At 39.6% G+C, this 20,519-nt stretch overlaps 1 protein-coding gene across 1 annotated transcript in view; it reads right to left on the bottom strand.

The window, feature by feature from the left end:
- The window catches only part of PNPLA6 (patatin like phospholipase domain containing 6), a 1,368,928-nt gene that overhangs the window by 555,853 nt on the left and 792,556 nt on the right, over positions 1–20,519 (bottom strand). The gene's annotated exons all lie outside the window — the stretch shown is intronic.

Here is a 20,519-nt window from a genome sequence, read left to right as displayed (position 1 = left end):
TATGAAATTATCCTTAGAACTCCATCACAAGTCTACATTTCTGTTCATCCCTCTATGATTTTTGTGTGCATGTGAGCACACATGCTCCAAACTTTTTTTGCTGTTTCTTATATGTCAAGATCTAATTAACCATTACTTTGACTTTGTGGTTCTTGAAACTTCTGCACAGTCTATGCTTTCTATTTGAGAGAAAATGTCTATTAACTTTTTCTACAGTGCGTGGATTTTGAAACTTTGCACAATATTGCAATTACCTTGTTACTTTCCACTGTGCATTTATAGGTTCATAGGTTGGTATTAGGCTACTGCCCTAGGGCATATACAAGCCTAGCCATAACAATTCCCTGGCTCTTTCTCCCCACAGTATTTACTACCCTGGACCCCTGTCTAGCAGGGTGACTGATGTGATCCCCGGGGTGAATCTCCCATCCAGTCATCAAGGTTCCTTTTGAAGATGGTCAAAGAGGCGCTCTGCTTGACATGTACGGGGAGTCTATTCCAGAGTCTGGGGAGTCTCTGGGTCAGGAACCTATCCCTCCAGCATGTTTTGTTCATTGTGATGACAAGGTTTAGATCCCTGGATCGTGTGTCTCTGAGGGATTGGGATTTCTTTAAGTGTAGCATGTCCAACAGCTCTGGGTTTGACATGATCTTGTATGTTAAGCAGAGATTGCTTCTGAGTAGACGATATGCAATAGAGTATAGGTGGAGTTTTTTCAGATGGTCAGCATAGGGCATCTGCTTTAGGCCTGTGATTCTTTTAGTGAGGTATTTCTGCGGCCTTTCCAGTTGTTGCAGATGTCTTGAGAGGTACATACCAAATGGGGTGTTGTATTCTATAATGGGTCTAATGAGGGATGAGTACAGTGGGACAATGGCCTCCTTTTTTCTGGATGAAAAGCCCTTAGTAATGAGGTGTGCCACATAGAAGGATTTCCTGACTGTTGTGTCGATGTGGTTATCGAAGGTGAGACCACTGTCCACCTGTGTCCCTAAGTCTCTTACCACACTTTCGGTGTTTAGTGTACTGCCACCTATGTAGTAATTCACAGGTACATGTTAAGGGGATAACTATACATTTCTTGGCATTGAGCTTGAGCCCATGGCTCTGGCACCAAGCATCTGTTTCTGTAAGGCCCTTTTGTAGAATATCCACAGCATTTGGGGATGCAATAATGGCTCCCAGTTTGCAGTCATCTCCAGACTTTGTTAGCCAGAGTCCCTTAGTGCTGGCCTGTACTTCAGAGAAGTAGATGCCAAACAAGAGCAGTCCCAGGACTGAATCCTGAGGTATGTCACTTGTCTGGAGCTGGATTTGGAGTCGGCTACTTTTACAGTGTGGGTTCTGTCAGTAAGCCAGTTGGCAACCCATCGAGTGACGTAGGGATTAATGCCCAGCTTAGTAAGTTTATCTATGATTCCAGAGTGGGGGATGGTGTTGAGATTGCCAATGTCGTTGTTTATAAGTTCCATGATAATATGTTCCATGGCCTCGCAGATCAGGCTCGTCAGACAGATGGGGCAGTAGTTCCCAGGATCCAAGGTGGATTCCCCCTTATAGAGTGGGATAGCTGTAGCTGTGCGCCACTCAGTGGGCATGAAGCCTAAGATGAGGTTATGATTAAACATAACACTTAGGTGAGGTGCCAGTTCATTTTGTATTTCATGTAGTACACAGCCTGGGATGTCGTCTGGTCCCACGTATGCTGTATTCTTAGCTTTGTAGAGTGTGTTTTTTTACCTGTATGGCCATTATTACTGGGATTTGGCAATCTTTCGGTATTGAGATGTGCCCTTTAGGGGGTGAGATGGGGGTGAAGTTTGCACTGAATCGATCTGCCAGGATATTGGCAATATCCTTCGGATCAGTAAATTTAATGCCATTCTGTTGTAGCTCAGAGCAGATCTGAGCATTGCCGTTTAGATTCTTGAAATAGGTATAGAATGCCTTGTGGTTGTCTTTGGAATCTTTGGCAATTTTATTTTCGTAACTAGCTTTGGAGGAATTTATGAGGGATCTCAGCTTCTTATTGTGGCTGGTAAGGGAGTTTTTTGCATCCTGAGATTTTCCTCTTTTCTGCAACAGTTTCTTCCTTTTGTTGTAAAGTTTGTTTATGGCAAGGGACCACCAGATTGGCTTCCTTTTTTTTGTAGGAGAGCGTCTTGGTTCTATTGGGGATGGCACGATTCATGCATGAGTGGATGTGCTCGTACAGTGCCTTAGTATAGGATTCAGCAGTCGAACTTTCAGTTCCCGTCTGCATGGGTGTCATGAAGTTTGTCACTTCTGACTTGAGTAGCATGAAGTTGGCTTTGGAGAAGTTTTTTACAGAGGTTTCCTTATTGGGGGGTGGGATGTGGATGTCAAGGGTGATTAGCTTATGGTCAGACCTGACCATAGGTGTGGAGCATCGATTTCCCATGTTGGTAATGACCACATCTAGGATACTGGGGCCCCTGGCGGGACTAAGGATTAGTTGATCCAGGGCGTTGGAATTTATGAATTCCAAGAACCGTTGGGCAAAGGTGTCGGTACACAAGTAGTTTTCCCAGTTAATAGCAGGGTAGTTGAAAACCCCAGTATTAGAGTATTTGGTTGTATCTTAGTATTTTCCAGTATGTTTAGAAAGGTGTACTGAGAATCTTGGGGCATGGTGGGGGATCTGTAGCAAGCTACAATTTGGACTGTAGTCTTACCTAGTGTTAGTTGCACCTGGAGAATTTCAGACGCATTGTGTTGGGCAACTAACCTGGTGTTGTGAATACAGACACTCCTCCATCGTTAGTGTTTCAGTCCTGGTTTGGTGGCCAAAGAGTTGCAGCCTGGTATTGCAGGGGTGCTCTCTGGTGCCTTGAACCAGGTCTCGATTACTGCACAGATATCCATGTTCTCCATTTTTAGGAGTGCCTCGAGAGAGTGCATTTTGAGGTTTAGACTTCTAGCATTGAGTAGTATTACCTTTCAATTTTGCATGCTTGTACCTGTTACAGTGGTGGTTTTGTCCTTTGAACTTTGCCTAAAAAAGGCACTATAGGGGTGGCAAGAGCCTTAGCCAGTAACCTGAATCCCAGGGGCGACAGGTGCAGACAATTTCTGGCAAAGCATTGTGGTCTGTCGATCATGTCATCCCAGGCAGACAGATACTGGATCCCCTTTGAATAACACCAGAAGCTTAGCCAATTGTTGAAGTCAATCATTTTGTCCTTATACTGTGGCATCATTCTGGACAAAGGCAAGATGCTACTCAGGGCTAGGGTCATACCTGCCTGTGCCACATGATCTGAGAGCTCTTCCATGTCTCTTTTCATGTAGTCCAGGGAGGTATGTCTCAAGTCATTCACTCCAACATGGACAATGACAAAGTCATATTTGTACTTGTTGTGGAGTGACTTGAGTGCATATGTTATGTGGCAGATCCTGGCACCCGACAGGCAGCTGACTGTAATTTTCTCCATGTTCAGCCTGGTGAGTGGGACATCAGTGTGCCTGACTATAGAGTCACCTATGACTAAAGTGTTGGGTACGTTGTCTTGCCTTAGGGGCTGTTGTTGAGTGGCACACTGGTGTTGTGAGCTATGTGACACTTTGGTTGTGATTGGTGCTTGTTTGCATTTCAGCTTTGGAGGTCCTTGTTGCTTGGGCAGGTTAATGTCAAGGGCCTCCACATATGTGGGTTTAGTGTTGCTATGTGTGGGTGTTGGTGGTGTGGGTTTATAAGGGCTATGTGTTGCTTGAGGTGTCCTGTGAGTGTTAACCTTCTCCTCTTGACTGTCTAGCACAATCTTGGGTGGAGAGAGCTTTGCTTCCAGTTTGGGTATGTAAGTGCATCGCTCACAGGTTGTAATGTTGGGTGGTAGGGGGAGAGGGTTGTCTGTGTACATGAGGCAATTGCTGCATTGCCCCAGTATGCCCAGACTCACCAGGTGGACAGGAGAAGTCACTGGAAGCTGACCCTTGGACATGCCTGGTTTGGTGCTTTTTTTTTTTTTTTTTGTAAAGTACAAGAGCTGTTTCCCTTCTAAAGCAAGTGCTAGTCACAGGGATGCTTAAAGGTAAGATGAAAAAAATGTTTTATCCTAAACACTGCAGTGTGCACTAGAGGAGTTAGATGTGAAAGTAGTAATGTAAGTTTTACCTGTCTAAAAAGTTAAGTTTTAGTGGAGAGTCACTATTTTTAAAACAGCAAGACAGATTGAAAGGGAGTGGTCACTTTTGTATTCTGGTACTACGGAATACAGTAAGATGGCCAATAAATTTAAATAGTTGAAGGTGAGTGATTTCACAAAATGATTATTTTGTGCTTACTCACACAAGCCAGTAAAAACAGAGAGGAAATGAGATATATGGTCAAATTAACATAAGGAGAAGACAACAAGAAAGACAGTGGTGTTTAAGAATGCTACAGTAACCGGGTGGGAGGGTAGGGGAAAAAAATTCTGCCTGACTCACAAGAAACAGAGCTGTGGTCTCTTTTCAAGTTTTAATATGCAATTAAAAGCAGAATATAAGTAAAATACAAGGTAAATAAAATTAAATAAATAAAAATAAATTTGCAGCATGACATCACTTTTTTCTTGCTCACAAGTTTGCAATAAAGTAATGGGTGTGCTGATTTAAGTCTTCAGAGAGTATAACCCTAAAATACTGCTCTCTCACAATATTTTCTTGCATTGTAAGTTTCTCTTTATGTAACCTGATATTTTATCTCACTTTTCAATGTAATTCATGGTACTAGATTTGTGACAGCTGCCAAGCTTCTGGATTATAAAGTGAGTGAGTACAATGTGGCTACAGTGGGGTAGAACTACCTACAACTCGGGACACAAAAACGCAAAGTTAAGATTTAGTAAAAGTTAGGTGCAAAACTATCCCACTTAGACTATCACTGCAGCTTGAGTTTGTGGAGACAGCAAAACCTTTTACTCTTATCATTACGCCTGAGCAATCCAGGAGTTATTATATTTAGAGATGCAGAGTGTGAGGGGTGCAGGGGGCTTGCCTCCCCAAAAAAAACATTTGTGTTAACATTCATTGTCAAAGTCAACATTTCTCAGTGTATACTTTATAGGTTTCTGATGTTTTTATGTTATGATCAGTGAAACTCTAGATACTGAGACTCCTTTTACTAATTCAAACTGTATCTCAGTTGCTTTTTACTACAATTTTCTTGGACTTTCCTCTTCAATTCCCTAGAAGTGTCCTCAGTGTTTCCCTTACTTAACAGTTTCTTTGGATTAAGCCTGCTTTCAATGTTTTTTCTCCTTAGTTACAAGCTAATTGTTTGCATGCAGACACACTTTACCAGGTGTGTACTTCAAAGCCCATTATGTTCCGAACCCAACCAGTGAAGAATGAAGGTGATATAGGACAACATCACATCCCATCTTTGAGTCTTAAAACTGCCTGAACTTGTCATTTTTCATAAACATCTTTATTAAATCATAACTAAAACAGTGACACAGGTACATGTACATTAATATAAAAAATAGCAAGTTTCCATACAGTAAGCGTGTGTCCTTTTTCACAATAAGCATTAACTCCAGCATTCCACAAATTGTCCAATTTCTTCTTTCCCTTAAACCTCACTCCTCCATTACTCTGCATGTAGTTTTCCCACTAATTTCATTTATTTATATATGGTTTCCTCTTTCTTTTTTCTAAGGATCCAACCTCCAGTTATTTTTTCTCCTTTATAATATTCAGGATTTCAAATACAGATGGTTAAGATGTTGATTTCCACTTTCTAGTAACTGCATTTTTTGGCAGCCAGCACAATTAAATTCACTAAGGATTTACTATGTCTAAGTAACTCAGAGCTTATGTCCCAGTTCAAAAGAATTATTCCCTTAGTTACAACAATTTCCTCCCCCTACATTTCTGACAAAACACTCTGTAATAACTATCATTTCCATGCCTTTCATCATTTTATCTTATTTTTCAAGCCTGCTTGCTTAAAACTTGTCTATAGCTTAATCCACCTCTGTAAAAACAAGGGACATCATTACCTTAAGTCTATATATAATGTAATCAAAACCCATAATTAGGTATTTGGGAACGTTTGCTGACAAAGAACTTCTTTGATTACCATGTATCCACTGTTGTAAGGAAGTCTTTTTTCAATGCACAGCTTATATATACTGCAACCAGATCCAGGGATGCAACTGTTCCACTGTACTCAGCACTCGTTAGGACAAACACAGAGTATAATGTCCTTTTTGGTATGTTATCTGTCTAAATGCTTGTCACAACTAGAATGACCACATCGCTTTTTCACTAAAAAAATCAAGGGCTTAAAATTATAAAAAGTAAACAGACAATCTCAGAGCAATGTCCCTCTTCTCGATATCATACAGTCTACTGAGAAGTGACCCCTCTGCCTTGCATATGCAACTTCAACAGACTTGTCTGTCAGGCCTATTACACATTCAGTAGTCCAATGGTATCAAACACCTGCACACGGAATCTCAATTTTGCCAGAAACAACTCTTTCTCGGGTATAATTGCATCTTTACAAATACAGGTCTTAGTTTCTTTCTCATGGCCAGGTTTAGAGCATGCAGATGATGTGCCCTCTCAATTAACAAATCCTGCTGTAGAACACCAGTTCAGCTGCTTATCTGTATTTTTATAAAATTAATGCAATCTGTTCCTTCCACTTTCTCTGGTACAGTAGAAAATGAAAGTTTTTTTCTGGGTGCATTTCTTTCTCTGGAGAAAGAAGACAGACAGATACACACACACACACACACACACACACACACACATATATATATATATATATATATATATATATATATACATACATACATATATATATATATATATATATATATATATATATATATATATACACATACACACACATATGGTGGTTCTCACCAAATAGAAGCATACAAGTGACCCAAAATGCACAATTAATGCCATACATAATGCTTTTAGAGATGCTATAAGAAACCATTATAAATGAAAAGCTAAGAGCGAAAATTTGCAAATTAGTAAACATAGAATATAATAGTGGTTAGGGCAGCCACGGTGGTGCAGTGGTTAGCATTGCTGCCTCACAGCAAGAGGTTCTCTGGTTCGATTCTCGGCTGGGGTGCCTTCTGTGCGGAGTCTTCATGTCCTCCCTGTGGTCGTGTGGGTTTCCTCCCGGTGCTCCGGTTTCCTCCCACATCCCAACAACATGCAGTAGGTGAATTGGACAATCTAAATTGGCCCTAGGTGTGAGCGTGTGCGTGCCTTCTGTGGAAGGTTGGGCGCCGGGCTGGCAACTCGACACCGTAAAACTCCACTGCCATTCATGAGTGGACAGATGATCTGCTGTGGCGACCCCTAACCGGGAAAAGCCGAAAGAAGAAGAATACAATAGTGGTTAATGACAACTGTAATATAAAGTACTTAGAGTTGGACAAGAAAGACGTCTTTCAATAGATTTGTTCTTCACTAGCACTGAAAATAGTCTCAGTCTAAATAAAGGAGACACTGGCTACTATTTTATCTGCTCTATACTGGAACAGTTTTTGTCAAAACTAACCAGTTTAGTGTAAACTGCTTACATATTTACACAGCTTTTTATCTATGTTACTTTACATTTTTTTTTCACTTGGTCAGTGAATATACATGTAAATCTTCTTGGGTTAGGAGCCTGGCTTATCCAGTATCTCTATAAAAGTTACATTTGTGTTTTTTTCATAGGATCATAGGAAGTTACTAGGCTACTGGCCCTAAGGCCCTTATAAGCCTAGCCAAGAGTTTAGCCCATGTATAGACAAATCAGCACCCGATGCCCCTGTCCAGCAGGGACACAGGTGGAATCCCAGGGATGTATTTTCTATGGGCACCTGCTCTTTCTTGATCCTGGACAGCAATTTTTTTCTTTTGTTATAGAGTTTATATATTGCAGATGTTCACCAAACAGATTTACTCTTCCTTGCAGTGGATGATTTAGTCCTGTCAGTGATTCCTGATTTCATGCATATATATAAATGTTCATATAGTAATTTGGTATAGTTCTGGATACTAGTGCCAGTTCCTAGAGAGGGGGGAGCGGGCTGTGAAGTTGTTTATACCATCCCTCAGGAGGCTGTAAACAGCTTTGGAGAAGTTTTTTTGTTTGAACCTAGCTACAGGGTGTTCGGGGGAGATGGTGACTCTGAACGTGACCACTTTATGTTCGAATCTTACATGGGAAAATGGTACTGCAGGGATGCTTTCAGTAGTTACTTGGTTACTTATGTTGGTGAATACCAAGTCAACGATATTATCTCACCTTGTGGGGGTATCGATTAGCTGTTCCAAAGCATTTGCATTGACAAAACCGAGGAATCTATGTGCATTTGTGTTCTGGCATAAGTAGTTTTCTTTTTAACATGCTACAGAAGAAGTCTCTAATTCTCCATTTTGCTGGCAGAATTTTGTATAAGTCTTTCTCTTCTTTTAGTTAGTCAAACTGGGATCTAAGTGGTGTTATTCAACTGTGATCTGCCTCACTAAGTTTGTACAGTGAAACATTAATATATTTTATTAGAAAGCATGGGTTAGAATTTGTTGGGAAGTCATTTCAAAGTTAAATATGGAGAGCTAGTCTGTTTTTAGGTTTTCACAATTGTGTTCACTACTAGCAGACAGGCTTATTTTATTTACTGTAATTTATAGCATTTTTGTGTTGATGCTGGAATTCAGACTAGTTAAAGGAAGAATATTCCTGTCTGCGAATTACAGCTTTTATCCTTCCTCACAATGGTAACCGCCCCTCTTCCATAAGACTAAAAAGGCAAAAGAAGAGTAATAATCACGATTATAAAGTTTTTTGGGCAGATAAGCATGCTTTGCCTTGGTTAAATGTATATCCTTCCTCCTTTTCCAATCCTCACAGAGACCATAACACTCCAAAAGCAAATCTGTAAATTTTTCAAAATAGTATACAAGTATAGAAACATTAGGTAATAATTTATCCTCATCAATATCTTTTGTTAAGGTAAAAACATATGCATCAGTTGCCTTACAATATCGAACTACATGGCTTTAAAAGAAAAAGAACGTGTGCTTAAACCACATTTCAACAAATGCCCAAGCAAGGAAAAGTTATTTAAAATACGTTTACAACCTAATCTTACAACGACTATACAAACAGAACTAACTGTGTACATACAGTCCCAAGTAAGTAGCAGTAATTTAAAATAAATTTATAACAACTAGAAAAATAAAACTATGTATGTAACGCACAAACTACCTAAAGGCAGTATATATGGAGCTAAAGGCAGACAGTGACATTTGCCAACCAATGTACCAAAAAAGAACACTTAATTTCCGCTAAAATAATTGCCAACTGATGATGTCTGCAAGTACAAGTAACAAACACAGCAATTCCCCCAAGTTTAAGGTAAAAACAATAGAATAAACCCTTTGAAACACATGCGAGTTCAAATGAAGGCCAGCAGGCTTAATTATCCGTTAACTATATTAGTCTATTTTTGTGGAAAATAGGAGAAGGGCCAATTTGAAGTTGCCAACCCTTCAGGCAGTTGAGAGAGTGAATGACTTTGCCATTAAAGCTGCTACCTGGGCTGAATTCTGATTATCATGTAAGTGTTTCTTTAAGAGGGAAAAATCTAAAGGCACTTTTATGGTGATGAGTTAGTGATGGTAGATGGTTTGTTTTGGTCCCCCTGTCCTGCTGCTAACTTTGCATTTAAATCCTCCAAAGAATGCTGTAGTTTTTGTGGAGCATCTTTCAGAGAACTGAAGCAGACTGTATCTCTTGGGATAGCCACCATAAGAATTTCAGGGCAAAGTAATTTTCTATTTCTATTTGCTAGTTTTGAAAAAATCTTCATAACAGCCGTGAAGTGCGCTCTGCAGCAGTTGGTGTCCTTAGAATAATTTTGCTCTGTGAAGATTCTTGAGACATTTATTGTCAGTGTATCTTGTCTGATTTCCACAATTGCTATAGCACTTGTTCTTCTGTTACATAGCTTAGAAGACAGGCCAAACTGGGCTGAGGTATTGTGCTCTCAAATGCTGCAGCAGTGAAATGTGATACACCCTTTCTATTATTAAGTCCTGTGAAGAGAATCTAGTCCATTCAACCAACTAGGTAATAAAATAATCCATGCGACTGACTTCTTCCAGCCTTTCCAATACTCCTCCTATTCCAACATTTTTTCTACAACTCCTGTCCTCAATATCAATCAGTCTAGTTTCCAGTAATACCATCTTTGCTTTAGCTTGAATCCTCTGCTGCAGGTCGTGGATCACTGCAATAGACACAGAAATTAATGCAACTTCCATATCATCCATCTTTTTTTTTTATCATCCCTCGGCATATTCAGCTTAACTAGTGTTTATTTTTTGAAGCTCTGTCATTAGGATAAAACACTTTTCATTAATAGCCTCTGATTCAGTGGAAATAGTCGGCAGCTGCAAAGTGGTCCTTGTTGATCTCGTAGGATAATATCTGTCCCAAGTGTTAATCCTGCAGGGGCTTGGGACAATAACAACTGAGCCAAGTTTGCAAGCTTAAGTTGAACAGAAGACCCTTTGACAGATCTTTAAGACAAAAGTGTTTTAAATCCCCTGATATTATGGGGGAGAGAAAAGAGTGTTCTAATTATTGTCACCACAGAGGCACAGCTAAAACAATAGCAAATGGCTGCATCTATCAAACTAGCAGAACCAGAAGTCCTTGTCTTTTATATTTATTTGATACCTATATTTGACAGACATTATTACTTAGATGGGACAGTAGTCAATTTAACAGGACTGAACATCCCTAATTGGACTCTGTCAATATTATGTCAAGATTTAAAAATGTTTCCAATTAATTTACCAAACTGGATAAAAATTGAAAACACAAGCTGAAATTAAAGCTATCTACTCATCATAACTATGCATCTACATTGTCCATTTTCATTCCTTCTCAATGTATGGTTTACGGTCAGACCTTGGATCCGACTCAGATGCATATCTCAGGTAAAGATCCAACTCTCAAGCTCCTCCTCCTACCCATAATGCCCCAGCTAGCCTACAATACCTCAGATTCAGTTTGCTGCCTTATATAGTCTAAGACAGAGTAGGAAGAAGGAAACATAGCAGTAAGCCAGGGCTCAAACCTGGAACTAAAAAAAAAAACATGCAATTACTCCAGAACTCCAGATAACAGGAAGGGGGTAGGAGGGTGGGGAGTTGAAGAAGAATGAAAATGGACAACAAAGATGCATAGTTATGGTGAGTACATAACTTTAATATCTGATGTTGTCCTTTTCATTCTTCCTGAACATATGGGACGAAGTTCCCAGCTACGTGAATCTTGGGTGGCTCCCATGGAAGGATATTCCAGAGAACTGCCAAACCAAAAGGTCTCTGGTTCTAGAAGTCAAACTTAGTCTGTAATGAGTAATACAGGTATAAGCATTGGACCAGGTAGCTGCTGCGCAAATGTCATCAATGGAAGTTCTAGACCAGAAGGCAGAAGTGGTCATGGATCTAGTTGAATGAGCCATAGGAGGCTTTGATAGGAAGAGGCCTTGCTGAGTATATACAAAAGAAATTCATTCAGAAATCCATTTTTTCCAGGGTAATTTTAGAAACTGGTGATCCCAGTCTGCTCGGTGAGAAACAAACAAACATCTGGCCAGTTTTCCTAAAATCTTTTTGTCCTGTGTAGATAAAAACATAATTGTCAACAGGTGTAAAATGTACTCTCTCTTAATTGAAAAATTACGGAAGAAGACAGGCAGATGAACTGTTTGGTTGATATTCGATTCCGACACTACTTTTGTTAAGAAGGAAGGGTTGGTTCATAAAGAGACTCTGTCTTTGTGAAAAACAATGTAAGAGGATTTGAAAGATAAAGACGGGGGTTCAGGAATTCTCCTCGCAGAAGTAATTGCTACTAGGAAATGCTATTTTCCAAACAAAAACTTTAAATCAGTTTTGGATGAAAGTTCAAAAGGTTGTTGTGTCAACCCCTGAAGTACTACTGTCAAATCCCATGGAGGAAACATATCTTTTACTAGGGGCCTAAGAAAGAAGATGCCTTTTAGAAAACCTTGCACAATTTGTAAGAAACTAAAGAGGAAGCTTTTTCTCCTGAATGAAAATTTGATATGGCTGCCAAATGAACTTTGACTGCGGATAAACTAGCACTTCCTGAAAAACAGAGGCTAAGAATTCTGGAACTTAAGAAATGGGAGCAGTGAAAGGATCAATTTCTTTTTTAAGAGCTCAAATTGAGAAACATTTCCATTTACCATTTTAGATCTTCGTTCCAGAAGCTTTCTAGAAAGATAAAAGTATATGTCTAACAGGGGAAGAAAGCATGGGCTGTCTAGCTATTAAAGAAACTGGAGAAATCATGTGGTTGGTTTGAAGCCCGGAATATTGGGATGTTTCATCAAGGGATGTGAGATGAAGTCTGGACTGGGGTTCAGTATTCACAAAATCAGAAAAAAGGCCAGCACCAAGGAAGGTTCCAAAGTAGTTTAATAAAACTGAAACTAGACCGGTTTCAGCAGCAAGGCTTTCATCAGTAGTATAGTCAGCAAAAAGCACTTAGTCATCATCTTATATAATGTTCTTTAAGGCATCTATATGACATCACTTCCTGATATGTCAAAAATGCAAACAAGGCAAAAGTAATTGAAAAATACAATCAAGGCAAAAGTAATTGAAAAATACATAGTTCAGTAAACAAAAAAGTTTGCCTGGGTTGCATGCATATCTCCAGATTATAATGAAAAATCCAAAGAGACACAGTATACTGGTATATCAATGATAATAAACAAACTTAATAAGAAACATACAATAAAGGGTAAATGCCCAAAAATAAACCCGAAACAAAAGTCAGGTTATAAGAATTCTGGTGTTGAATACCAGCCACAGTATCCTAAAATGAGCTGAAATGCAAAAACCTAAGCAATGCAACCTGATAAGAAATAAGTACATATACGTAATGCAAGTGATGGTTAATTACAAATTATAATTTATCATTTAATCCAGGAGGGAAAAGCCCCCCAAGTTTAATGATCCACCTTTTTTCTTTGGTATTTAGGATATCATGCCAACCTGTTTTAAAAGATCGATTCTCTATGATATGATCAATGATGGTGAATGTAAATTTGGCAGTGGGATGTTTGATAACATGTCTATATAGTGCATTAGTTAATCTTCTGTTTCTAATGTCACCAAGGTGTTCAGAGATCCTGACACGAAACTGTCTAGACGTTTGGCCAATATAAAATGCATGACATGTACATGTGGCAAGATAAATAATCCAGTCTGAACTGCAGTTACCAAAAATCTGTATGTCGTATATTTGTCCAGTGTTTCTACTAGTGAAAGAAGTAGTTTTGAAAATATAGTTACAAAAACTGCAATGCCCACATGGATAAATGCCTGAAAGTTTATCTCCAGTAAGTGTTCTTTGAGTTGGAGTGTGATCCATGACCCTGGTTTTTTTATAGTGTGAAAATAAATTCCCTAAAGTTTTGCCTTTCCTATAGGAAAAATAACATTGTTCTCAGAGATAATCTTCCAACAATGGATGAGAATTCAATATATTCCAATGAGTATTAATAATATTTACTAAATTGGCACTATTCCTGCCATAAGTAGTAACAAATCTACATACATCTGATTCCTCATTATGAGTTTTAGTATTGTATTGGAGAAGAGAATCCCTGGATTTAGCATTACTAAATTGGACTGCTGACTCAATAGTACGAGTGGAATAACCTCTGGACAAAAATCTCTTGGTTAGATCCATTTGATGACTCTGAAGATCATCCACTGAGGAACAAATCCTTTTCATCCGCACAAACTGTGATTTCGGTATGTTCCGAATAATATGTTTCGGATGGAAACTATCAGCATGTAGAAGGGTATTATATTGTGAGAATTTTCTGTGTACGGACGTTCTAAGAGTGTTATCCTCCTGTCGAATTAAATTGACATCCAAATAACTGATTGCACTCCTATTATATTCCACAGTGAATTCGATACCCCAGATGTTCCCATTCAAATGTTGAATAAATTCCTGGAGGTATTCCTCACCTCCTTTCCATATAAGCCAACAGTCGTCCAGGTATCTTCTCCATATATCAATCTCAGGTAGATATATGTTATGCAAAGGGTCATATAAAATAATATCTTCCATGTAGCCCATAAAAAGATCAGCATAAATGGGTGCAAAGGATGCACCCATAGCCGTACCCTGTAGTTGCCAATAGCAGTTTTGTTGGAAATAAAAAACATTTTTAGTTAGAATGTGTTCAGCCATACACAACAATAAGGTGTTCATCCCTGGGGGGTATAAATTGGTTTTATTAAGCCAGTATTCCAAGGCATTAATTCAGTATTCACGGCAGATACAGAAGATGAGACAAAAAGGAAGGGGAGGCACACTTGGCAAGGTCAGAACAGGGCAATGAGGATAACTGAACTCTTCAACCAACATGTTTTCTATAAGAATTTTGGAATCAGAGGTAATGGGGGATAAGCATAAAAGAGAACAGAGGGCCAACGTGGACTAGAGCATCTCTAGGTGTCTCCCTCAAGGGGGGATTAGAGCAAAATACCTGCTGCACTTGCTGTTGTGGGGAGATACAGGGAGATAACAGCAAGTTTGGCCCCAACGATGGAAAAACCTTCTCCGCCACTGATTGAGAGACCACTTGTGATGTAACAAAATGGACCTGCTGAGTTTGTCTACTAGTATGGTGGATTTCTGCAGAATGTGTACTCCCACTAGATAGCAACTGGAAGAGATCACCCACTGCCACACTCTCATAGCTTCTCAACAGAGGAGGCAAGATCAGATTCCCCATTGTTTGTTGATGTACCAGACCACAGACATGTTTTCAGTTTGAATCGAGATAATCTCCAGAGGGAGAACATCCTGAAAGGCCTGCAACGTTAATAGAACCACTCGCATCTCTTAGACATTGATGTGCAAAATGGTCTCTTGGAGGGACCACATGTCTTGGATCATCCATCACAAGCAATGTTCCCTCCAGCCCAACTGGGAGGTGCCCATGGTCACTCACCATGGCCCATGGAGGAGACAGAATAAAATAATGGCCAACTAAATGTCATTTGACTCAATCTACCAATGAAGATGATTTCTGCATACCTGAGTAAGTTTGACTGGGAAGGATATACACCACTGAAGAGCTAGAGTACACCATTGGAGAACACACATATAGAAATGTGCCATAGGAACTAAGACTATGGCCGCTGCCATCAAACCTGGAGCCTAAAGGACAAGTCTGGCTGGAGGAGCAGGATGAATAAGGATTTGTTGTACCTGAAACCTGACTGTATCTATAAAATGTGCAGGCAGAGCAGCAATCTGACTTACTGTGTTCAACTGGGCACTGATGAACTCCAGACTCTGTACTGGGTGTAGTTTGAATTTGGAGATGTTGACTGCAATACACAGTATTTGACAAAGTTAGAGCAAATAGTCCCTAGACTGTTCCAAGAGATACCTGGTTGGGGAGGTAAGGAGCCAGTCAACTAAATATGGAAACATTCTGAATCCCGGTAGTCTCAGATAAGCTGCTACACTGCATATACTTGGTAAACACCCTGGAGGCTGTGATGAGACCAAAGAGCAAGACTCAATACTGACAGTGACAAGCTCCCAACTGAAAGTGCAAGTGTCTTCAGGAGTGTCTGTTTATTTCGATGTGATAGTTCACATCCTGAAGATCGACTAAGCACATCCAACAGTTCTTGCACAAAAAAGACAGGATGGACCGAACAGTGACCATTCGGAACTTTGATTTCTTCACAAACTGGTTCAGGTTGCTCAGATCCAAAATTGGTCTCTGGTCTCCTGTCTTCTTTGGCATTAAAAAGAACCTTGAGTAAGTTCCATATCTTCTTTGGTCTAGTGGGACATTCTGCATGACTCTCCTATCCAGCAGTTTTTGAATATCTTGAGCATCAGCCTCTCTCTGACTGGGTGGGATGTTGGGAAGCATTCTTCTTTTTGTTGCGGGAATCTGAAAAAATAGTATGAAATAACCTCTGGATATTATTTTTAGCACACAAGAATCTTTTGTGATAAAAGCCCAGGCATCTGGGTGTAAGGATAAGCACCACTTGACTACCTCCAAAGGTAAGCAGTCGGCAACCCTTCAGGAGTGCTGAAAGGGTCTATCCAGAAAGGAATACTGGAAACCTTGGTTTTGCAAGCCTCCTCTGCTATGAGGACGGCATCTTCCAGCTGAACTCTCTCCACTGCCCCTGGTGGAGTTGTCCCCATGTGAGTCCTGGAAAGAACCCTGCAATTTACAGAACCACATTTTCTGCCCCTTCTTTGATTCCAGGAAAAGGATCATTGAGGGGTAGATAAGTGAATCCCTACAGCATACAGGGTCTTTTCCCTCCTGTCCACTGTGGACGAGCATTTCTTTAACAGAAGGGTCAGACAAGGAAGTTTCATCAAGAGGATCATTAATGAAATAAAACTTAAAAGACTCCACAAAGTCACATAGCCGCATCCAGGCATATATCTCCTTATGGCAATGCCTGAACCGGCAGACAGAGGGATACCCCCCTGCAGCATGGAATATCAACCTCATGGACGCATTGGAAATGGATAATACAGTGGCCAATTTGTGAAGATGATCTTTTATAGTCCATGACATGGACTCCGAATTGGACTTGGAGAGCTCCTTGGTCAAATCCTTCTGCAGCATTGTATATTGCACTAAATTCAGGAACCTCAAGGTAAAGTTTGATGAAGTAAATATGTGCTTTCTGAATCCACCCAATACCCTCAACTATATTGGGAGGATGGACAGAGGAGCTCTGCTCAGCTAGTTCCATTTTTGTGGCTGCCACCACAACCATAGCATCAGCAAAAACTCCTTTGCTCCAATGGGATTTGTCCTTCGGTGGTGGTAACAATTTTTTCCTGAACAGCAGGGAACTGGTTCTAGTGAGTCTAGTTCCTTTCATGCCCATTGAGAGACAAGGTTGATAAGCTCATTAGCTGGGGGAGTCACCCAAGACACAGATGGGCCAGAAACCAAAAGTTTCCAGAAATACTGACTCCTCTAGTGAGGGAGTTTCTGAAGACCATCCACCTTTCTGCTTGAGAATCCCTAGAAAATCTACAAATAAGAAGTCATACAGTAGTGATTTGGGGAACACTTCCCCTTCATCGAAGTCAGTATCATCTATGAGAGATTCCCTAGAAGAATCTATGTGCCTTCTTTTGCACATTCTCTTACAGGGAACCTCCTCAGTGAGATTCTCTGGGGAGGAATCTGAAGAGAGGGGTAGTTCCTCCTGGAAAACTGACTGGATGCTAGTTGGCAATGGCTGCCCCTGTGGAGTAGGTCTGATAGGATCACAGCTCAGATATGTTTGGGGAATAGGCTTAGAATCTGAGGAAGAGGGAGACATTGGGTCTCTTGGATAAAAGAAAACCCTATCCTCAAATGCAGAAGGACCAACAGAAGCCATGAATGGCTGAAACCTCCAAAGCAGCCAAGACTCAAGCCTATCCTGATCCATGTCTCGAGGGGGGAGTTGGACCAGAGCTATCTAGCACCATGGCTCCAAGGGGCATGGACAGCTCCAACAACATAGGAGTAGATCCCAGTTCACCCAGATCCAAAGCCGATACTTCAGGTCTGGGACTCATCCTGATGCAAGGGGACAGAAGCAGAACCAGTTAAAGAAACTGTCTGAGTCAATGACCTAATCTTCTTCAGCTCCAACTCTCTCTGTACTCTTGGATCCAAGGGCTCCAAAGCCATGGGACAGATCAGAGAAGGAGATATAACTATATGGGAACTGGAGGGGAAGCTAACGGATCCGATGGGAAATGAAGCCAGAATAACCCCCAGCTGAATCTGAGCTCTGAGGAACTCTTCCTCATCATGTTAAGTTGGCCTCAGAAAAACATCTAAAGAGGATCTAATGGATGACTTAGTGGACTGTGGGCTTGAGTACTTCCTCAGTGTGGTTTGAAGAACTGGGACTTGGAACCGAGAATACACTAGATCAACTGTGAATTCAGGTGAGTGAGTTTGATGCGATTTTGAGAAACTAGTGGTCAGATCCGAGTTTTTTTAATCCAAGTGCTGTTTAGGAGATTTTTCTAGGATAATAATGAGATCCAAGGGTTTAGGATCCAATGGTTTTCTTTTAGGATCCAAAAAAAGTTGGATTCAAAGATTTTTGTATCTTTTGGGGGGCTCTGATGAAGACACAGAAACAGAAGGAGTCTTTGGAGATTGGGTAGGGGATCTCTTCCTAGAATCCAAAGGTGTTTTGGAATGCTTACTGGGGGTTTGAGCCCCAAAGAAGATGAAGAGGGGGGCAGTGATCCCTTAACGACCACTTTATTTCTTCTATCTTCAATAGCTCTTGAGTTAAAAGCAGCACAGATAGAACAGTTAGTATTCATGTGTGCTGCTCCAAGGCAATAAACACACTCCCTGTGGGCATCAGAATTTGTAGTTTTGTGTCCACAGAAGAACATTTTTAAAGCCAGTTGTTTTTTCAGCCATAAGTAAGAGAACAACAAAGAAAGAAAAAAAAATTTTTGGGACAGTCAACTATGACCAATGACAGTAAGAGTACCCTATAAAGGGTAGGAAAAAGTAGCAGCAGCAAGGGAAAGAACTGGTATCAACAATGGTATGCAACGAGAGTACCAAAAGGTAAAAAAAAGAAATAATAAAGGGCTAATGTATAGAAATGGCCTGAAATATCATCTGAAGGAGAGGGAGGATAGTAGAAAAAATTAAAAGATAAGTTTTTTTTCCCTAAATAATAGCTACTCCCAAATACTTGCAATAGGATCCTGAAGGGGATCTGCATCTGTGGAAGATGGCGGCAAATAAGATCTGAGATGCTGTACGCTAGCTGGGGTATTATGGGGTAGTGGGAGGAGCTCGAGAGTTGGATCCACAAGTCTGAGATATGGGGCCGGGTCGGATCCGTAACCCATATGCTGAGGAAATAAGAAAAGGACAATGTCAGATGCTGATGGTTTATTTCTTAAAGAATTACTTCATTTACAGTAGTATTGATTTTGACCTTACAGATCTAGATTGTTCTGTTGTAACTTGTGGAAGTAATGAACATGATTTTAATGATGTTTTTTTAAAACCTAAAGTGAATTGTATGGCTCCTTTTACTAATGTTATAATAAAAAATGTTTTATGGGATTCTTTACTATAATCTTAATAAAAGTTTTAAAACTTTAACAAGTGCAAGACTGAATGCAATTTAACCAAGAATGAATGGGTAGCTGTAAAGGAATTGCAAAGAAATACAAATATAATAATAAAGCCTGAGGACAAAGTTAAAAACATAACATTATTGAATTTTGACTATTATTCTCAAATGCGGATGGACCATTTAGAAACAGAATATATGAAAACAAAAGGAAACAATATTATTTAATGACAATAGATAATATGAAAAGTTTGATTATGAAAGGTGTTAGACTAAATATGTCATCAGAACAAGAAGCACAACGTTCGTTTGTGGCTGACCCTAGAAAATCATGTTTTAATTGCCTTCCTAAATTGCACAAAAATGTACAAAATTCACCAGGTAGGCACATAGTTTCTGATTGTGGTGGGTTCTTGGAAAAAGTTGAATGGTTACTGAATAGCATTTTGTTTCCATATGTAAAAAAAGGTACCTTTTTATATTAGAAATTCTTTATTTCAAAAATTTAGAATATACAGTAGTAACAAAATTATTATTAAGTGGGTATGGATGTTGAAAGTGTACATACAAATATTAAACCAACATGGTTTGGATGCTATTTTACATTTTTTTAAAAGATTTACCAAATACACATTTTATTATGGATTTAACTGACTTTTGTTTAATGAATAATTTGGTTGAACTTAATTCAGAATAGTTTAGACAAATATAATATATGTCCACGAGACCGCCTTTTACGCCACATTATGCAGACCTGTTTATAGCTTGTTTGAGATTAAATATATATATACAAAGATGAGTTGTTTTTTTTTCAGAAGAATGTGATACAATATTTTGGTTATAGTGGTGATTACTTTTATGAAAGGTGACCTCAATGATTTTCAGACTTTGAGTTCTACAGGAATAATGAAACTGGTATTATATTTACAGATGGGATGGTTTTATAAAGAATTGATTTTATATTTAAATTTGTATGTGGAAAATAATGTTACGCATACTAGATTTAGAAAAAGAACATCAACACTGTTGTACTATGAAATGCTGTCTTTCTGAAAGTCAATGTGCCAAAAGGATGAAAAAAAAATGCCTGAAATTCAAAATGGCAAAATATTAATTTTTTACTTTTTTGCAAGGAGAAAGAACCCTGCACCTCTGATGTGGGAGGCAAGCTCGCCAACCCCCCAAAACTTATATATACTAACTTCATGGTAACACCAACTCGAAGGGAGAATCTCCCAAATCAAGGGAATCATTGTGGGCACATCCTTAGAAACCACACTGGCAATGATTTCCTATAGAAAACAGGGTTCAGCAT

This window comes from Protopterus annectens, chromosome 9.part0 (assembly GCF_019279795.1).
Source record: "Protopterus annectens isolate FY-2018-M chromosome 9.part0, PAN1.0, whole genome shotgun sequence".
NCBI lineage: Eukaryota > Metazoa > Chordata > Ceratodontiformes > Protopteridae > Protopterus > Protopterus annectens.
Note: the sequence above shows the minus strand (reverse complement) of the source record. Positions and strands in the feature narration are given on the sequence as shown.